Source organism: Camelus ferus, chromosome 35 (assembly GCF_009834535.1).
Source record: "Camelus ferus isolate YT-003-E chromosome 35, BCGSAC_Cfer_1.0, whole genome shotgun sequence".
NCBI lineage: Eukaryota > Metazoa > Chordata > Mammalia > Artiodactyla > Camelidae > Camelus > Camelus ferus.
In genome coordinates this window covers 4,627,669-4,644,951 of record NC_045730.1, presented here as the reverse complement: position 1 = coordinate 4,644,951, position 17,283 = coordinate 4,627,669, and the positions used below count along the sequence as shown (strand labels likewise).

Below are 17,283 nucleotides of genomic sequence, written 5' to 3'. Positions count from 1 at the left end.
TAACCACTACATATAAAAATAGATTAAAAACAACAAAAAAAAAACAAAACCAACAATAAATAAATAAAAGTGACATTTCAAAAAAATAAAACTAAATTAAAAGGTCTAAAACATCTGTATAATTATATGCATATAGATATATTCAGCAGTTTTTAAGATATAAATAAAATATATAGATATACCACAGAAAAGTTAGGAGCCTAGTGGTTTCCTCACATAAATCTGAAAGAAGACCCTCATAGCTTTCTGCCGCCATGAGGCATCCAGGCTCTTTCTACATATCTGCTCAAAGACGTTTAGTTTGTGGATCCGCGTCCTCGCATCCATTACCTTCTGGCCGCTAAACGCCTGCTAAGCACCCAGGCGTTTCCCGTTTCCGGCAGGAGGAGCGTGACGCAGCGCTTCCGGTCTCGGAGAAGCGGAAGCCTTCCCAGAAGCCCTGGCCTCGCGCCTCATTGGCCGGCAGCAGGGCACGGGGCCCGCCCCGCCGCAAGAGGGCGCTGAGCGAGCAAGTGCGTTCAGCTGGGCCCCGCGCTGCTCCGAACAAAAGCGGGAGTCTCTCACTGAGGGAAGCGGGATGCTATCTGGGTGGGCATGAGCGGTCCCTGCCGCAGGGGCATCTGGAGAGTTTCTCCAATCACCCTAGACGTAATGAAACTCAAACAATTGATAACACTGACCTCTGACAAGTATGAAAAAACTGAAGAAAAGCCTGCAGACTCTCCAGAAGCCGTCGCGTTTGTAAATCCGGCTAGAGGCAAAGGGGGCAGAGAACTGCGTGTTGGCTAAGCGCTGGAAACCAGTTTTTGCTGATTGTAACGATGTTTTTGTAATCAACTGCTATCACTGTATTTGAACAATAATGAGCTGTTCTAATAATAATCAGTATAACATTGAGCAAATAGCACTTGACTATAAAAGGTCACCTAGGAGTTCACTGGCGAAGAAAACAATTTGGAAGAGAAAAGGCTAAAGAGAAAGAACCTATCTGAGTCCTAGTGTTCATGAACACTGCCTTCCGAATGGCATCTCTAATTTAACCATCTTCCCCAGAGGAATATATAAATAATCCCTTCCAGTCCAGTGATTAGAAAGGAGTCAGCTGAATCACAGAGAGACCACAGATATTGTCAGCCCACCAAGAGGAAATGACATCACCCTGCTGGTTATTCATCTTGAGGGTTTATGAGATGTGTCCTTAGGGATGAAATGGAATAAAACAGAAAGGGACGGGAATGCACCGTTTGCAATAAGAGTGGTATCGTTCTAAGAAACTTGTTTTGGTTATCCACGTATGTGTGTACTGGGCACAATGTGAAACGAATTTCTTTCTGTGGGTTGTGGTCAAAAGAGTTTGAAAAGCCACTGTCTTAGCAGTTTCAGACCGCCCCAGAGCAGCCATGAACACAGGTCACCAAAGAAAAAAGAGAGCCTTAAAAACAGCACAGGAACTCAAAACAAGAGACCAGCCCAAGAAAACTTTGGATGGGCATTAGTGGTCCCTGCAAGAAAGAGGAAAAAAAAAAAATGCAGCAGAGCAGGGCAGCCTCCAGGCCAGTGGAGTGCATAGGAAACCACAGGAGTAGCAATGATGGATGGCCATCTGTAAAAATGGTGGCCAATGTTTACCCTGTCGTGATTATCTTAATTCATGGTGCACTGGAGAAGATGTGACACTGGAGAACAAGGGACAAGGGCCAAGTGGCACCCGAGAAGGGAACAAACCCATCTGCGAAGACTTCGGACAAGCAGGAAGACGGAGCTGGACCAGCCATCTACGAGAGGGAGGTACCACTCCGGAGTGGAAGGTGTCAGCAGTTAAAGAAGACCATGCTTGCAAAAGTCATGTGTAATTAGTTGTGTTATACGCCTAAATTGACAGTTACAGCCCTCTGTTGTTTTTATTATCTGCAGGTAATTACTTTTGTTGTTTTCTAAAGTCACACGTTAAAGAACATTGTCAGTGACTTTTCATGGAAATGCCTGGTGATGGTAGACTCGATGTATTTTCCAGAATCTGCTGGAGAAATGAATGTGTCATCCCCGAGCGCTCCATGACCAGCCCAGTGCTAACCCTTTTACAAATGGCACCCACACATGTGGTGGCCTGGGGACCAGGACTGAATATGGTTTGCCTGAGCGCTGCGAGTGCTCCAGAGAGGTTAACGATCTGGTGCCCCACACCAGTATTCTGTGAACGTTTGTTCAGTAGCTGTTTAGGTGAGACTCTGAGCTCTGGGGAATCTTCTGCCTCCAAACTCACCTATCTATTCAGAAAGGAAGGAACTGATGACCTTACATGAGTCTCTGAATAAAGCTGTTCCTGAACTCAGACTGCCCACTACGTGAGCCCATGCATTCCTTTTTTCTTGAGCTAAGCGATGTTGGGTTTCTGTCACTTTCAGTCAAATGAATTCTAACGCGTGCTCCAAGTATGTTTCTTCACTCCAAGTTCACACTGGCAGTTACATTCATACTACCTGCCTCACTCCTCTCAGCCAAGATTCAGTGGCCACGTTTCCTCCTCTAGAAAGCCTTCCTCGACCTTCCAGGGAAGACAAAGACAGTCTTCTGTTTTCCCAGAGCGTCTCATTCCTGCCTCTTTCACGGCCCTCCTCTCATTGTTGGTCTTTCCCATCAGATTATGAACCTGTAGAGTCTAGAGGACAGGGAGCTAGCCCCTCCATCCCTACATTGCTGGGTCCAAAGCGGTGCCTGGCACAGGAGAGGGATGCTAGATACTCAGTAGAAATCAGCCAAATAATGTTTGTTAAATGAAAGTCAAAGAAACGGCCAGTGTGAAATATTCAGAGACAGGAATAGCTCTCTATGGAATTGCTATTGAATTATCTTCTGGTTTAAAATGATGGCTTAAACACAACATCTCCCTGGTGAACTACACATGTTGGGGACCAGTTTTGTTTCCACCTTTGTGGGCTCTGTACAACAAGGTCATCTCACTTTATAGCTAATTAATTAATTAATGGAGTCATTTGTTCAACAAATATATACTGAGTACTTGAGATTAAACTCCATTAACTCGAAAGGCGTATTGCCACTGTTTACGTCAGCCGTTTGAGCTTGGGCTCAGTTCAGAGGGAACTCTTGTACACTGTTGGGAGGAATGTAAACTGGTGCAGCCACTGTGGGAGACAGTAGGGAGGTTTCTCAAAAAACTAAAAATAAAACTACCAACTGACCCAGCAATCCCACTCCTGGGTGTACTCCCCAAAAAACTAAAAACACTAACTCAAAAAGATACATGCAACTCAATGTTCATAGCAGTATTATTTAGAATTGCCAAGACAACCTAAATGTCCATCAACAAATGAGTGGATAAAGAAGACGTGGTGTGTGTGTGTGGAATACTAGCCAGCCACCAAAAGAAGTGAAAGTTTACCATTTGCAGCAACATAAATGGACTTGGAGGATATTATGTTAAGTGAAATACGTTAGAGAAAGATGAACGCTGTATGATATTGCTCAGATATGGAATCTAAAAAATACAGCAAACTACTAGTGAATATAACATGATACAGAGAACAAACTAGTGGTTACCAGGGTGGGGAGCAACATAAGGGTTTGGGGAGCAGTAGGTACAAACTATTGGGTGTAAGACAGGCTCAAAGCTGCATTGTACAACATGGGGAATATAGCCAATCTTTTGTAATAACCGTAAATGGAAAGCAAACTTTAAAATTGCATTAAATTTTTTTAAAATTTTTAAAAAGCAAACATAGCAGGTCAGTAGGGGAAAAAAACAAAATTGGGCTTAGTTCATAATGCCATTGGATGAAAGAAACTGGGTTTAGAAAATGTGACATGCAGACTGGCATTTCTATTCTCTCTCCTTTATGATTTGTAGGCACTCCAGATCCTTTAAGAATTTCCAATACTGTGAAAACTGTACATACGTATATTCTCTAGGGCCTTTTGTACCATCAGAAGCTGAGAAGTAAGCAAATTATGGAGAATAATTTGCATCAGTAAATATTGTCAAAACCGTAAGATTTGAAATCCATGCGTCTACAGGCAGCCTTAAGATTTCTAATCCACAGCACAACTAGCTTTTGTTGTTGTTGTTGTTGTTGTTTGAGGCTTCCATTTCAAGGCAATAGCAGAAGTCTGAGAAGTATCTTCATAAACCCGTCTAAAAACCAGATAGTTATCGCCAGGATTTCACCACACTGATCACACATAACCAGATTCATCCACATACCAGCCCACTCATCATTCTCTATCGCTAGGTGAAAAGTGAAACAAAACTGGAATATTTCACCAGGGCAGCAGTTTCAGTCTTGGGAAGAAAGCACTAGGGAGCCAACACTATTGTGTCATTTTTTTTTTTTTTAATGACAGACCAACAAGCATTTCTGGAGACTGCAGAGTGATAATTAACACAATGATAAATACAGATGGTAATATCTCCTAAGGATCATCCTGTTTCTTTAGCTGGAGGACACGTGGTTAGCAAAATCAACCTAAGTGGTATGAAGGTAACTGTGGGTAAAGAGCGACCTTCCAGAAGCTATGCAGAAACATCATGATCATAGACTCGTATAAAAGTCTATTTTCCTGTTGAAAGCAGTTAACAACCATGTGGACCAGCAGACCAAGTTTTGAATGATTTCCCGGTAGAGGGATCATGGTTGTAATTCTCTAGTTACGAATGTCAGTATTCTCAAAGTGTGCTCTGGTGAACTCTGGAGTCCCCGAGACCCTTTGGGGGGATCAGAGGTCCTCCAGTTCCCTACTACACATTTGTGTGAGGCCACACAGCCTGAACTCAGAAGCCGACATGTTTTCTTCACAGAATTGTGTAAAATTATGAAATAAGACCAGCCGTTTTCACTACAGAAATGTGTGAAATTGTAAAATAAGATGACTCTCCCGGCTCATTTTGTTTTGTTTAGGGAAATTTAGTTATTCTTCATAAGATGTAAATGGTTGGTCAACATATAATAGATTTACCGTGGTTACACTTATGTGATTTTTTAAATAGATTTTTTCTGATTTAAATATTTCTGTTAAATAAACAAAATTATCTTTAAAACAAATATTTAAAACTAAAATATTTGTCAATATTTAAAGTTAAACTATTTGTTAATATTTAAAATAAATATTTAAAATTTAAATATTTGTCAATATTTAAAATAAGTATTTTAAGTGTCCCATTTTTAACTTCTAAAATATCACAGATAAAACACATAAACAAAAGCACTCTGGGGTCCTCAGTAATTTTTAAGGGGGTCAAAGGGTTCTGACACTGAAAAGTTTGAGAACCAATGATACAGTCTGATTAAGTTTTTCAGTATTGTTTCACATACTCCGATGTTTCTTAAGCTTATTTTCTTTCTTCTTGATTTTATCTTTCATCAGTTCACTAAGTAGAGTAAACCCACGTAGGAGTCTTACTAACACAGCAGATTAAGTCACAACAAATGAGCAATGATTGAGAACTTACCTTGTGCAAAGCGTTTTGCAGGCACAAGAAGACCAGGACGATGTCCCTGCCCTCGGTGTTCTTGCTTGCAGATATTTGGGCTATAGTAAATCTACAGTACGTAATGCGTAAAATACTCTTCTGGGTTTAGATTATAAAGGTGGAGAGGTTTGTCTCTGAATACATCCAAGAGAAATGTGAAACTTTTCTTGGGCAATTAACTGTTATTGATAATAGGAACCTGATCATTTCTTTCCAGCGTTTTGCATCGTGTGTGGCTGTTTGTTCTGGTCCACAGACTTGGCCGATGCGTATGATTTGTGACGTCATGCTTGCACCTTATGCTTCAAGATAGGAGTAGCCAGTTGTCTTACTTCAAGGGTATTAGGAAGATCAGAAAGTAACAATGCATAAAACAAACAGGAAATACAAGAAATAACACTCAGGGAACGAAATTTCATCACTAGGTCTTTAAACCATGTTGTCAAATGTCTATAGGATTATGTTCCACTCAGGTCTGGTTTAGGGGATTTCAAATAATCCAACTAAAACATTGCCCGTATTTGCCGATTCATTACCGTGACAGCAAAATACTGCGTGAAGGTGACTACTAACCAGAAAGCTTTATACCGATATACCTTACAAATCTTCTAAATGTACAAAGAGATGGCTGATCATTTTATAGACAAATTGTGGGAAATTAAGTGTTAACCAGTTGGTTGTAATTCCCATTTTGTTTTACATGATCAGAGAAGTGAGTTTTGCCCATGCTTCTGGTGGATTTGTTGTATATTTCATTTTATTAAAGGAATTGTCTATCAATGTTTTCTGGAACATTCTAAGATAACTATGCCATTTGAAATCATTTCAGATAGTTTGTTTTGAATGGAACTAAGGAAAATGCAGTAGCTTGTGTTTCCCGGTTTTCATATGAACATGAACCATTGTTCATTGAATACGACTGTTTAATAAACATAACATGCTGGGTGATAAAGGCTTTAGCGTATTAGGTGTAATACTTGCCTTGGTGGTGAGAACTTATTAGTGACTACTTTGATCGTTTCCTGAATTTCAGTTCCACAACTATTCAGATGAAAAGCCCCATTTATATCTTCTGGATAAGGTGACATTATTTAACGCAGTTTTCGGTAGAAATCGTGCTCAATCTTGAGACTATGGGAGGAAATTTCATTGAATCCCTTTCTTCTTCCTCTTCTTTTCCTCCTCTTCCTCCTCCTCCTTCTTTGCCCTTTCTTCTCCTTCTCTGTGTCTTCTCTTATGTTCCCCATTAATAACATTGATAAGTGTCTTTTGTCTTGTTATAAAACCCATAAACTATTCCACATGCTGATCTGGTTGGAAATTGGTCCCTGTGCCACATTCTCAGCAGGAGGATAAATCCTACGAGTTTGATTAGGCTTAATCTCGGCCAAAGATTGGCACATAAACAAAAACCACTTAATATGTCGACAAAATGCTCCCCGCAACCTCTGGAAATTAGTGGACATCATAAATATCACAAATATCTCACGCCATTGATGCTTGATGCCTTGAAAGGCTTCTGGAAGGAGGATTTTCAGTTCCAGGACACCACCAGCAGAAGGCGGGATGATGCGTGGCTGAGCCAATCAGAACAGCACAAAGTTTTCATTGTTGGAGAGCTTTGCCTCAAGTCTCAAAAATGCTGGGATTTCCCTCTCAGATTTATGAAAGCTAACTGATGTACTTTCACAGGCAAAAATCAGCACAGCTCTTTAAGCTATCTGAATAGAGGCAAGTGAAACCCTAAGATTAACACTGGAAAAAGAAAGTCATGCCAAAAATAATAGACTGTTTCCATGTCTTGGCTATTGTAAATAGTGCTGCTATGGAAACAGCCTAAATGTCCATCAACGGATGACTGGATAAAGATGTGGTATATTTATACAATGGAATACTACTCAGCCATAAAAACTGACAACATAACGCCATTTGCAGCAACATGGATGCTCTTGGAGAATGTCATTCTAAGTGAGGTAAGCCAGAAAGAGAAAGAAAAATACCATATGAGATCACTCATATGTAGAATCTAAAAAACAAAAACAAAAACAAAAGCATAAATACAAAACAGAAATAGACTCACAGACATAGAATACAAACTTGTGGTTGCCAAGGAGGTGGAGGGTGGGAAGGGATGAATGAGATTTTAAAATTGTAGAATAGATAAACAAGATTATACTGTACAGCACGGGGAAATATACACAAGATCTTATGGTAGCTCACAGAGAAACAAATGTGACAATGAATATATATATGTTCACGTATAACTGAAAAATTGTGCTCTACACTGGAATTTGACACAACATTGTAAAATGATTATAAATCAATAAAAAAGTTTAAAAAAATTAAAAATTTAAAAAATTTAAAAAATAAAATAAAAGTAATAGATTGACCTCTCTCCCTCCTGCTCATTACTCATTGGCATCCACAGACATTCGTAATAAGTGTAGAACTCCAATCACTTCTACAAGGAAACTTTCTATAACCTACAGCTGAAGCTTATTCTTCTGAAACTTTTTCACCAACAGGGGAGATTGAAGAAATTTTATAAAGAATTCAGAGAGAAAATTTAGTTTAGGGCTTGAACTCTCTGGATATAATGTGCCAAAACAGTTTACTTTCCAAATTTTTTGAATGAGGGATTCAATTCTCTGTTTGCTCATGCGGGAACATCTCTGAAATGTTCTTTTTTTAAAGTCATTAGAAACATCAACATCACAAGTAAGCTATGAAGAAAACTTCAATCCTGTACCCATCCACCAACATTAAATATTTACTTAAGTGCCTACTATGATTCCTGCATGGTCTTAAACGGACAGGTCGATACAACACGATCCACTCAGCTCTCACCCATAGTTCATCGTTTCTTTGTTAAAATCACTGTTGGCTTTTTTTTTTTTTTTAGTAATTAAATCTTTAAATTCAAAGTGATTTATTAGTCATAAAATGATAAAAATCTTAGAGCTGAAATGGACCTTAAATGTCTTGTCGTCTGTCCTCTTTTAACAAGGTAAAGTTACCTAATTGTTTTCACAGGTGACTATACCATACTTGCATAAATCCCATTTTGCAATTATAAAATCACTTATAACTGACCTGTGGAAATATCTCACAGCTGCGTTTCTATTCAGAACAAGGCATACAGACCTTCAATTCCATACTTTAAAGTTTGTACGTAAACTCATTCGCCAGGAAGTACAGAGTAAATTACTCATGCTGGATTTTCTTGGCAGTCAAGCTCACCCTTTCTGAGCAGCGTTCCACCAAAATCTCCAAATCCCACCTGGTGTTATTCTTGAGAAAATCATCATATCTCTCTATCAGTTGACTAAACAAGAAACCAACTAAAATCAGTTTTTTAGATCAGGTAGTAACTTGGAACATGGAAGAGATAGGTTACTACATATTTAATTATTATTCTAGATTAAACTAAAGTATGCATGTGATATTTATAGAAAGCAACAGAAATAGATCACATAAAGAATATTTACTTCTGGGCATTTTTTCAGAGTTCAGATCACAATTTTTTTTTTTAACCTCTAGGCAGTATTTATTCTAAACACCTCAGTATTTGAGAAGTTGTAAAGAGAAAATTTTTAATGGCACTGTTTTGTCTCAATTTGACTAAATTCAGCATAAAAAAGAGAGAATTTTGAAAATTACAGACCTTTTTCTTTTTCAATTACATGGTGCCAAATGACTGAATTCATTGAAATTTTCAATTAGCTGTTTGGGTAGCGTTTAGGCACGTGCTGGGTTCACGAGGACTGTGTAATGCATATTAAAGATTATAATTAATCGTTGCAGGTTTGAGATCAAGGCCATTTATGCTCATAACTTTTCTTCTGCCTTCCAGGAAGCGTAAGTGGAGATTAAAACAGAGTGGGAAAAAAGATGGTAATGTTGTGTGAAGAGAAGCAAATCAACTGTCTTTGGTAAATTTGATTGCTGAGAACATTCCGCAGACTCAAAGGTCACATTAAAACATCCTTCGTAAACCATGTAGGTAGCTAACACTGACATTCTGTGTTTTTCTCAAGTTGTGTCTCTGCTCGTTCTGTTTCCTCTCCTTGGAATTTCCTTTCCCACCTGGGGACGTAGTCTTGCCTTCCCCAAGTCAGCAATCATGACAGACTCCTCTGAGCACACAGATTTATCACTGTCCTTCCACCACTTTGCTTTTTAAGTATTTGGTACCATCCCTCATTCCACGTTATGATCTCTCCTTTATCCGTGTGTCCTAATCCTGTGCAAGAGAAATTGCTTTCATACTACCAACGTGTAAGAATACATGTTTAAGTATTTCTTTTTAATGGGGGACAGTATAGCTCAGTGGTAGAGCACGTGCTTAGTACGCACGAGGTCCTGGGTTCAATCCCCAGTACCTCCATTAAAAATAAATAAACAAACCTAATTACCCCCACCCACAAAAAAAGATAAAGATTTTTAAAAAATAAAAGTTAAAAACACAAGGAATTTATTTTAAATATACATTTTTTTTCTTTTTAACTATATCTTAGAAAGTTAAGACATCTCTGTTTGGTACAGGGCCCCATGACTATGAGCATCACCTGAGCTGCAGAGAGAGGGACCATTTTCCATATGGGTATACAATCCACCTACAGAATTGAGGGGTGCCCAGCTCTTCTGTGTGTTCAGTCCTCCACTTCATGGCTTGACATCACAGGGACAACTTATCTCTTCTGCCACACAACTTCCCCCCACTTAGATGCCCTTAATGTGGAGAATCAAGGCCGGCACAAACAGCCCAGAGCTACCGTCTTCTCCCGGAACCACCACCTCCATCCTCCCTCTGAAAGCAGAGTCCTTCCTCCTGACGTAGTTTGCTACTTACACTGGCTCCAACTTCCTTCTCTCCACTCAACTACAAGGCTCCCTTCCTCCTTCCTCCAGCTACTTTCCTGTTCTCCTCCTCTTCTTGTCTTCAACTCTTTCTTTCCTGATATATTTCGAAAGTCAAAAGGACTCTGAAATTGCCCTCACTCTGTAACCCTTTGCCTTCAACTAAACTTCAGAAATAATACAGGCAAATTGGGGTATCTTCAAGAGTTCCTTCACTGGCTTCTCTTTAATCAAAGTGATTAAATCAAAAAGGCTGCCTCTTACCTCTGGTCCACTTTTCCCAGCCAGCAGGCAGGGGACTTGGGGAAAAAAATCTGAATTTAAGAGCAAATGAAGATCATTCTTTGGAGCCAAGTAACTTCATTTCTGAAGAGCACTGTGTGAATTCAAGTAATTCACTCAACAAAGGAGGCTTCTGGAGGTTTCTAGAGGTTTTAAGACAACATCTTATTTTATCTCTAATTGGCAGTGAAACTAAAGGTCAGTATTACAGCAAGGTCCCGGGAAAAGAAACTAGGTTGGAAAAGATCTGCTCTATAAATATTATAATTCACGTTACTTTGAATACTGGTTCTGTGGTAGATGATCACAAGAGTAAGGCCCACTCCCCAGAGAGAGCTCAAATACAGAAATAGCTGAAGTCCTGGTTCTACTAAGACACTTGGGATACGGATTTCTTCAGTGCTACATGACGGTATTTTAAGCCTTGTTTTCAACTTATTAACATTTTCTTAGAGGAGAATTTTCGGGCCCTTGGTGCACCTGTGTGGGTGGAGCAATAAGCTGATACGTGCCCAAGTGAAGGATGCTGAAGGATACAGTCAAGTCACATCAACTCATAGGTGGGTCTCACAGCTGGTGAATTCGCACAAGGACATTACTGCTCAACCACATATCCTCGAATCTTCCTTAAATCAGCTTTGACTTTAACTGGACTGGATCTTGTAGAAGAGGTCTACCAACTCTCCACACCTACTTGGAGCTGCTGAAGACTGTTGGGATTAAGTCATTCTGGTTGAGAGCTAGCTGCTGGAGAAGTCTTCATCAAAACGGTCTGCCATTTCCAGTGGCTGCTCCGCTGTTGCCAAGGAAGAGCTTCAGCTCAGCGGTGTCCTGGTTTGCTTCCGGCTCTCGGGAAGTGGGAGGCTTCTATGAGAGAACCAGTTCTCTGTGCGCCAACCCGGCTGCCCTAGGTGGGAAGCCCTGGCTACATACCAGGGCAGCCAGTCCTCCCGAGAACCACGGAGGAATGCACCCAGCCCCAAAGGCCGCGTTAGACGGAGTGGTCTTGTGTCCTGAATTCAGGGTGTGTCAGGACTCTTACGCTGTCTTTGCCCACAGATATGGGTGCTGACAAGTAAATAACAAAGTAGTGACACCTGTAATGGTTTGTTAGCTAGTCAGAATCACCCAAGTTTAGAAATGGAAAGAATCCCAGGTATTTTCTAGACTGATTCTCTCCTTTCCAGATCAGAAATCCATGCACAAAGACTCAGACTGACACAAGTTCACACAATAAATTAGAGAAATCATAGGAAAAAATTTAAAAATAAAAATAAATTAATGAAATCAACACTTAGGTCTATATTAAGAAAGTGAATTTTTAAAAGGTAAATGGTATACACTATGTACAATAGCCAAGACATGGAAGCAACCTGAGTGTCCACTGTCAGATGACTGGAAAAAGAAAACATGGTGTACATATATACAGTGGAATACTACTCAGCCATAGAAAAGAATGAAATAATGCCATTTGCAGCAGCACGGATGGGCCTAGAGATTTCACATTAAGTGAAGTAAGTCAGACAGAGGAAGACAAATATATGAAATCACTTATATGTGAATCTGAAAACAAAGATACAAACTTTATTTACAAACCAGAAACACACTCAGGGACATAGAAAACAAACTATGGTTACCAAAAAGGAAAGGGCAGGGGAGGGATAAATTAGGAGTTTGGGATTAACAGATACACATTGCTGTATATAAAATAGATAAACAACAAGGACCTACTGTATAGCATAGGGAACTATATTCAATTTCTTGTAATAAGCTATAATGGAAAAGAATCTGCAAAATATATATATATGTGTGTGTGTGTGTATGTATATGTATAACTAAATCGCTTTGCTGTACACCTGAAACTAACATTGTAAATCAACTACACTTCAATAAAAAATAAAATTAAAAAAAAAGAACCATCAGAGATTTGTGCCGCCTTGTCAGTTCAACCAATAATATTTGATGAATTGCTAAGTGAATAAATAAATGAGGGAAACTGGACATTCTCCTTTCTTTCCTCAACATTTTTCAGAGACAGAAAAATTCTTACCCACCTGGAACAATTAAGTGTAGGAATACCAAAAGGACTGGGTAACTCTTCTTTTTCAGCTTTTGACCACGCCCCTTTCCAATGCATGTTTCTGTTATTAAGGAGGAAAGCGTCCAACCGAGAAAACTCTGGAAGGTAAGTGATCGTTCCATGATTAAGCACAAGAACCTCACCAAACTGGCTGCTGCCTTTGATGGAGAAGTCGTTCCAGTTCATCCTTCAGCATCCAGGTAGCACTAATTGTGAATAAACACTTTAACATTTACTGCTCTGTCTTTTTTCATAGACTTTTCTCGCTGCACCCCTATAGGTAAGCCACTGTGATTAGCCTCACTTTTGGGGGGAGGAAACTGAGGGACAAAAGGTTCACATAATTCATTTCGGGTAAGGAGATGAGTCATGGGAAGAACCCATGAGCCTCAGCAGACACCACTAAGCCAAGCCCTGAGACACAGCTCTCCGCCTGGCTGGTGGTGACCATCTCTGGGCAGGCATCTCCCACCAGCTCTGAGGTCTTGAATTATAGTCATCTTTGCAGCACCATTGCTAACACACCAGGCACATAGTAGGTATTAATCATTGCGAGTGAAGTGTTGGTTGAATGGTGGAGAGTTAATGCCAATTTACTTGCAAAGCACTGATTCTGCCCCAAAGTCATACGGGCAGATAATCTGCTGGTCATCTTAACCAGAGTCCGGATTCACGCCCCTCAGCCCATTCCTCCTCCTAATGTCTCAACCCATCCTGGTCCAGCTCCCATCCGTGTTCCTCCCCCGAAATGTCTCCCAGTGAAGTAACCAATGTGAATCCCATCCCCAGCCCAGACCCCTTCTCTGTAAGTTCTGGACCCATACATCCAGCTGCTTATTACACCCCTCAGCTTTAATGTTTCCAAGATTCATCACCCCCACCAAATGCCATGGTCACCACGTTGTATGTGACATGGCCAGGATTTATTTATCTTATAACTGGAAGCTGAGATCTCTCCATGGCTGGAGGGAGGTCCATGGTAGCCAACAAAAGAAGTGTTGGAGTTAGGATTAAAGACTCTGTTTGGAATAGAAAGAAGATGCCAACTTAACGTTCCACCGCCCCCTCCTTTCTGCTGGAAATTCTGACATATCCAGAGAAAGGAGAGGACAAGAAATGGCATAAAACTGGCTCATAACTCTCCTGGAAGACTGTGTTCTACTAGAAATAGGGTGGACTTTACAAGGTCAGGAGCCCTAATGTAAGTCGGTGGTGGTGGAGGAGGTGGGGGGGGGGTGCAGCCAAGAAAAGCTGTGCTCTCTGGGTAAGGGAGCTGGATGTTGATGGAGTCAGAATTTGCACGCCTATCTTTTCACTTCGTATATAATTCATTCATTCATTGAAAAATCCGTTTTGGATGCCATCTTTGTGATTCGAGTTATGACCCTGGGGGTAATGCAAAACTGTGCTTATTAGAAATGGTAATGGCAAAGAAAAGAAAAGAGAAGGGAAGGGAAGGGAAGGGAAGGGAAGGGAAAGAAGGAATTGAGAAGAAAAGAAATGGTCAAAGGCAAACGACAGTCTTAGTAAAAACCATCCTGATCTAGAAGCCCTAGGAGAACATGGGCAGGACCACCTGTCTTCACTCATCGTGCACTTGGTTTTTCACACCAATCAGAAGAGATGCAGGTGCCGGGCCAGGGACAAGAGGAGGGGAGCAGCAATCTCGGCTGGCCACCTTTGACTTCCTGCTCTGCCGTCTACCATGCTTCAGAGAGGGACTTTCCTAGGTGACATGTAACCTACATTTCTCAAACAATTAGATTTTTTTCAAACTGAAACCTGCAAGAACAGAGAAAAAAAAAAAAACTAACACAATTCACTTAAAGCAGCATACACTTTATTTTTTAAATGTGCGAATGTGAAAACTTTAAAGTCTGAACGCTAGCCCCCTCAATCTTGTGTATAGTTAAGCTGCCTGAGAAATGGCAGAGGCTACACAGCAAGAATACCACATCCTAGTGAGTAATGAAGATTATATAACAGTCGAGACAATCAACAGCACCCACAGATTTCACGTAAATGCTCATATCAAGGTCTTGGCCACGATGCGAAATAACTGAACTTCAAAATACTACCCCCAGCTGTTACACGAAATCGCGGTGGGTCTTACGAGGGTTTATTCCGTTTCCTCTCATTGTTGGCTCTTTGTTGTGAAGACCAATTTTTTTTTGTTTCTTTTTCATTCACAAGGCAGAGTGCTTTAGGAGAATCCTTAAGAAAGCCCTGATTGAATGGGGACACAAGTGATGGTCTGTGAACTGATGGAGCAAAGTCTGGATGGGGAAATCCTATAATCCTCAGTACCTACTGTGTGGTTTCATCTGGAAAGTTCTTCAAAACCTCTACGTTGAAACCCCCTTGGCTCCCATATTAAATGTACGTCTCTATCATACTAAATGAAGTAAGTCAGAAATAGAAAGACAAATACCATATGATGTCGCTTACATGTGAATCTAAAATATGACACAGGTGAACTTATTTACAAAAGAGAAACAGACTCACAGACACAGAAATCACACTTACGGTCACCAAAGGGGAAAGGGGTGGGGGAGGGATACATTAGGAGTTTGGGATCAGCAGATACAACCTACTGTATCTCAAACAGATAAACAACAAGGTCCTACTGGAGAGCACAGGGAACTATAGTCAATATCCTGTAATAAACCACAGTGGAAAAGAATATGAAAAAGAATATGTACATGGGTATGTGTAACTGAATCACATTGCTATGCACCTGAAACTAACACAACATTGTATATCTGTTGCTGAAAAAATGTGTTACAGCTCAGGTGTGACAGCAACCTGGATCCAGGTGAGAGACCAAGCAGCACTGGGGGAGGTGGAGAACTCAGGTTTATTATGCCAGCGGGCCCAGAGGAGTGAACACTCCAAGCTATGGACCCCATCTGTAGGTCTACACAGGCTTTTATCGGCTGCCAGTTTACACTTTGCAACATCATATGCAAATGAGGTATAACGAAAGTTGACTAATTAGGAACCAGCTTTGTAGAAATGGACCAATCAGGAGTGAAGGAAATAACCAATCAGGAGTGAGCTCAGGGAACCAATAGAACTTTAGGGGTAAGTAAGCCGTTTCAGAGGCAAAAAGTGAGCTAAAGCCTCTGGGCCAGGGAACCGGGTGGTGCTGGCAGGAGAGCAGTGGGCCTGCCTGGGGGTCCTGCTGGTCTTTTTATGGGGCTTCCCACCTCATATCAACTATACTTCAATAAAAAAAATTTTTTTAAAAAGAAAATTAAGAATAAATGGCACATCTCTTCTGAAGAGTAAGTGGACATTGAAAGCATTTACTGCTTATAGGTATGTTCCCCCAAAGCATCCTCTTCAAACGCTAGTTGCTTAAGATAATAAAAATAACAAAAAGTTATTGTGATAATAATAATGACTTTGCAGGGGAGGGATGAAATCTGTAACTAAACAAGTTCAGTAAATACGATCTTCTATATCTCCACCTTCAAAGCTCAAAATGTTCTAGTGGCATATTAGAAGATTTGAGAAGTCCAGTAGTAATGATGCTTGCTGAATCTAGCTTTTGGGCAGAGTCCTTTCCACCCAAACATTTGTTATTAGTTCTTGAAATTTTTCTGGGAAAGACACAATGGGAGGTTCTGCTTGAGATCACCACTCCAATTTCTTTACTTTATACTTGAAGAATCTGGAAAGATAGAAACTTGCCAACATTTTGACCAAGTGGAGGGAGGGGGAATTGGATAAAGGCAGTCAAAAGATACAAACTTCCAGTTATAAGATAAATAAGTTCCAGGAATGTAACGTACAACATGATGAATATAATTAACACTGCTGTATGTTTTATATGAAAGTTGTTAAGAGATTAAACCCTGAGAGTTCTCATCACGAAAAAGTTTTTTTTCTTTTTACTTAATTCTGTATCTCTATGAGACGATGGGTATTTATTAAACATATTGTGACAATCGTTTCACAATGTCTGTAAATCAGATCATTATGCTGTAGACCTTAATTTCACACAGTGCTGCGTGTCAACTAGATCTCAATAAAGCTGGAAGAAAAGAAGTTTAAAATGAGAACGTTGTAAACCCTACCCCAAGCAAAAAGCTCAGCATTTTCTTGTTCTTTGTAAATTGCAGATCAGTTCCCTTTTGCAGAGAAGAACCACCTCATTCCACGGACCCGTTCCTGAAATACAGGTGCTGCTTAAAGATAGCTCACCTGCATTGGAGGCACCCATTTCCAGGCTACGCTCAGCCTCTTCTCAGCTCATGCCCTTCGATCCTGTGGTGGCTGGTGGTTGGAACTGATGTGTGATTCCACCACTTAAATGCCCTGGGGAGGAGGGGGAGGAGTTGGCATAGAGTCAAAGCTAAAAGAAGTTTAGAGATCACCTCACTTGGTCTTTTCATTCTGCAGCCATAAGGAAACTGTGGTCTAAAGAAGGAAGTTGGCATCATCCCTAAGGGACACTTAAACAGCAGCAAAGCCAGAAGTTCACCAGAGTCTCCACTGGTCACCTGTCATTCCTCCATGCCTACATGTACCTCGCCTGGAGTTATGCAGGCCTTCTTCCTGACCTTCAGAC

At 40.5% G+C, this 17,283-nt stretch overlaps 1 non-coding gene across 1 annotated transcript; it reads left to right on the top strand.

Moving 5' to 3' along the window:
• Window positions 1–9,800: 9,800 nt before the first annotated feature.
• On the top strand, window positions 9,801–9,872 carry TRNAT-AGU. Its single transcript has one exon. It is a non-coding gene; the product is annotated as a tRNA-Thr (tRNA).
• Window positions 9,873–17,283: the final 7,411 nt, after the last annotated feature.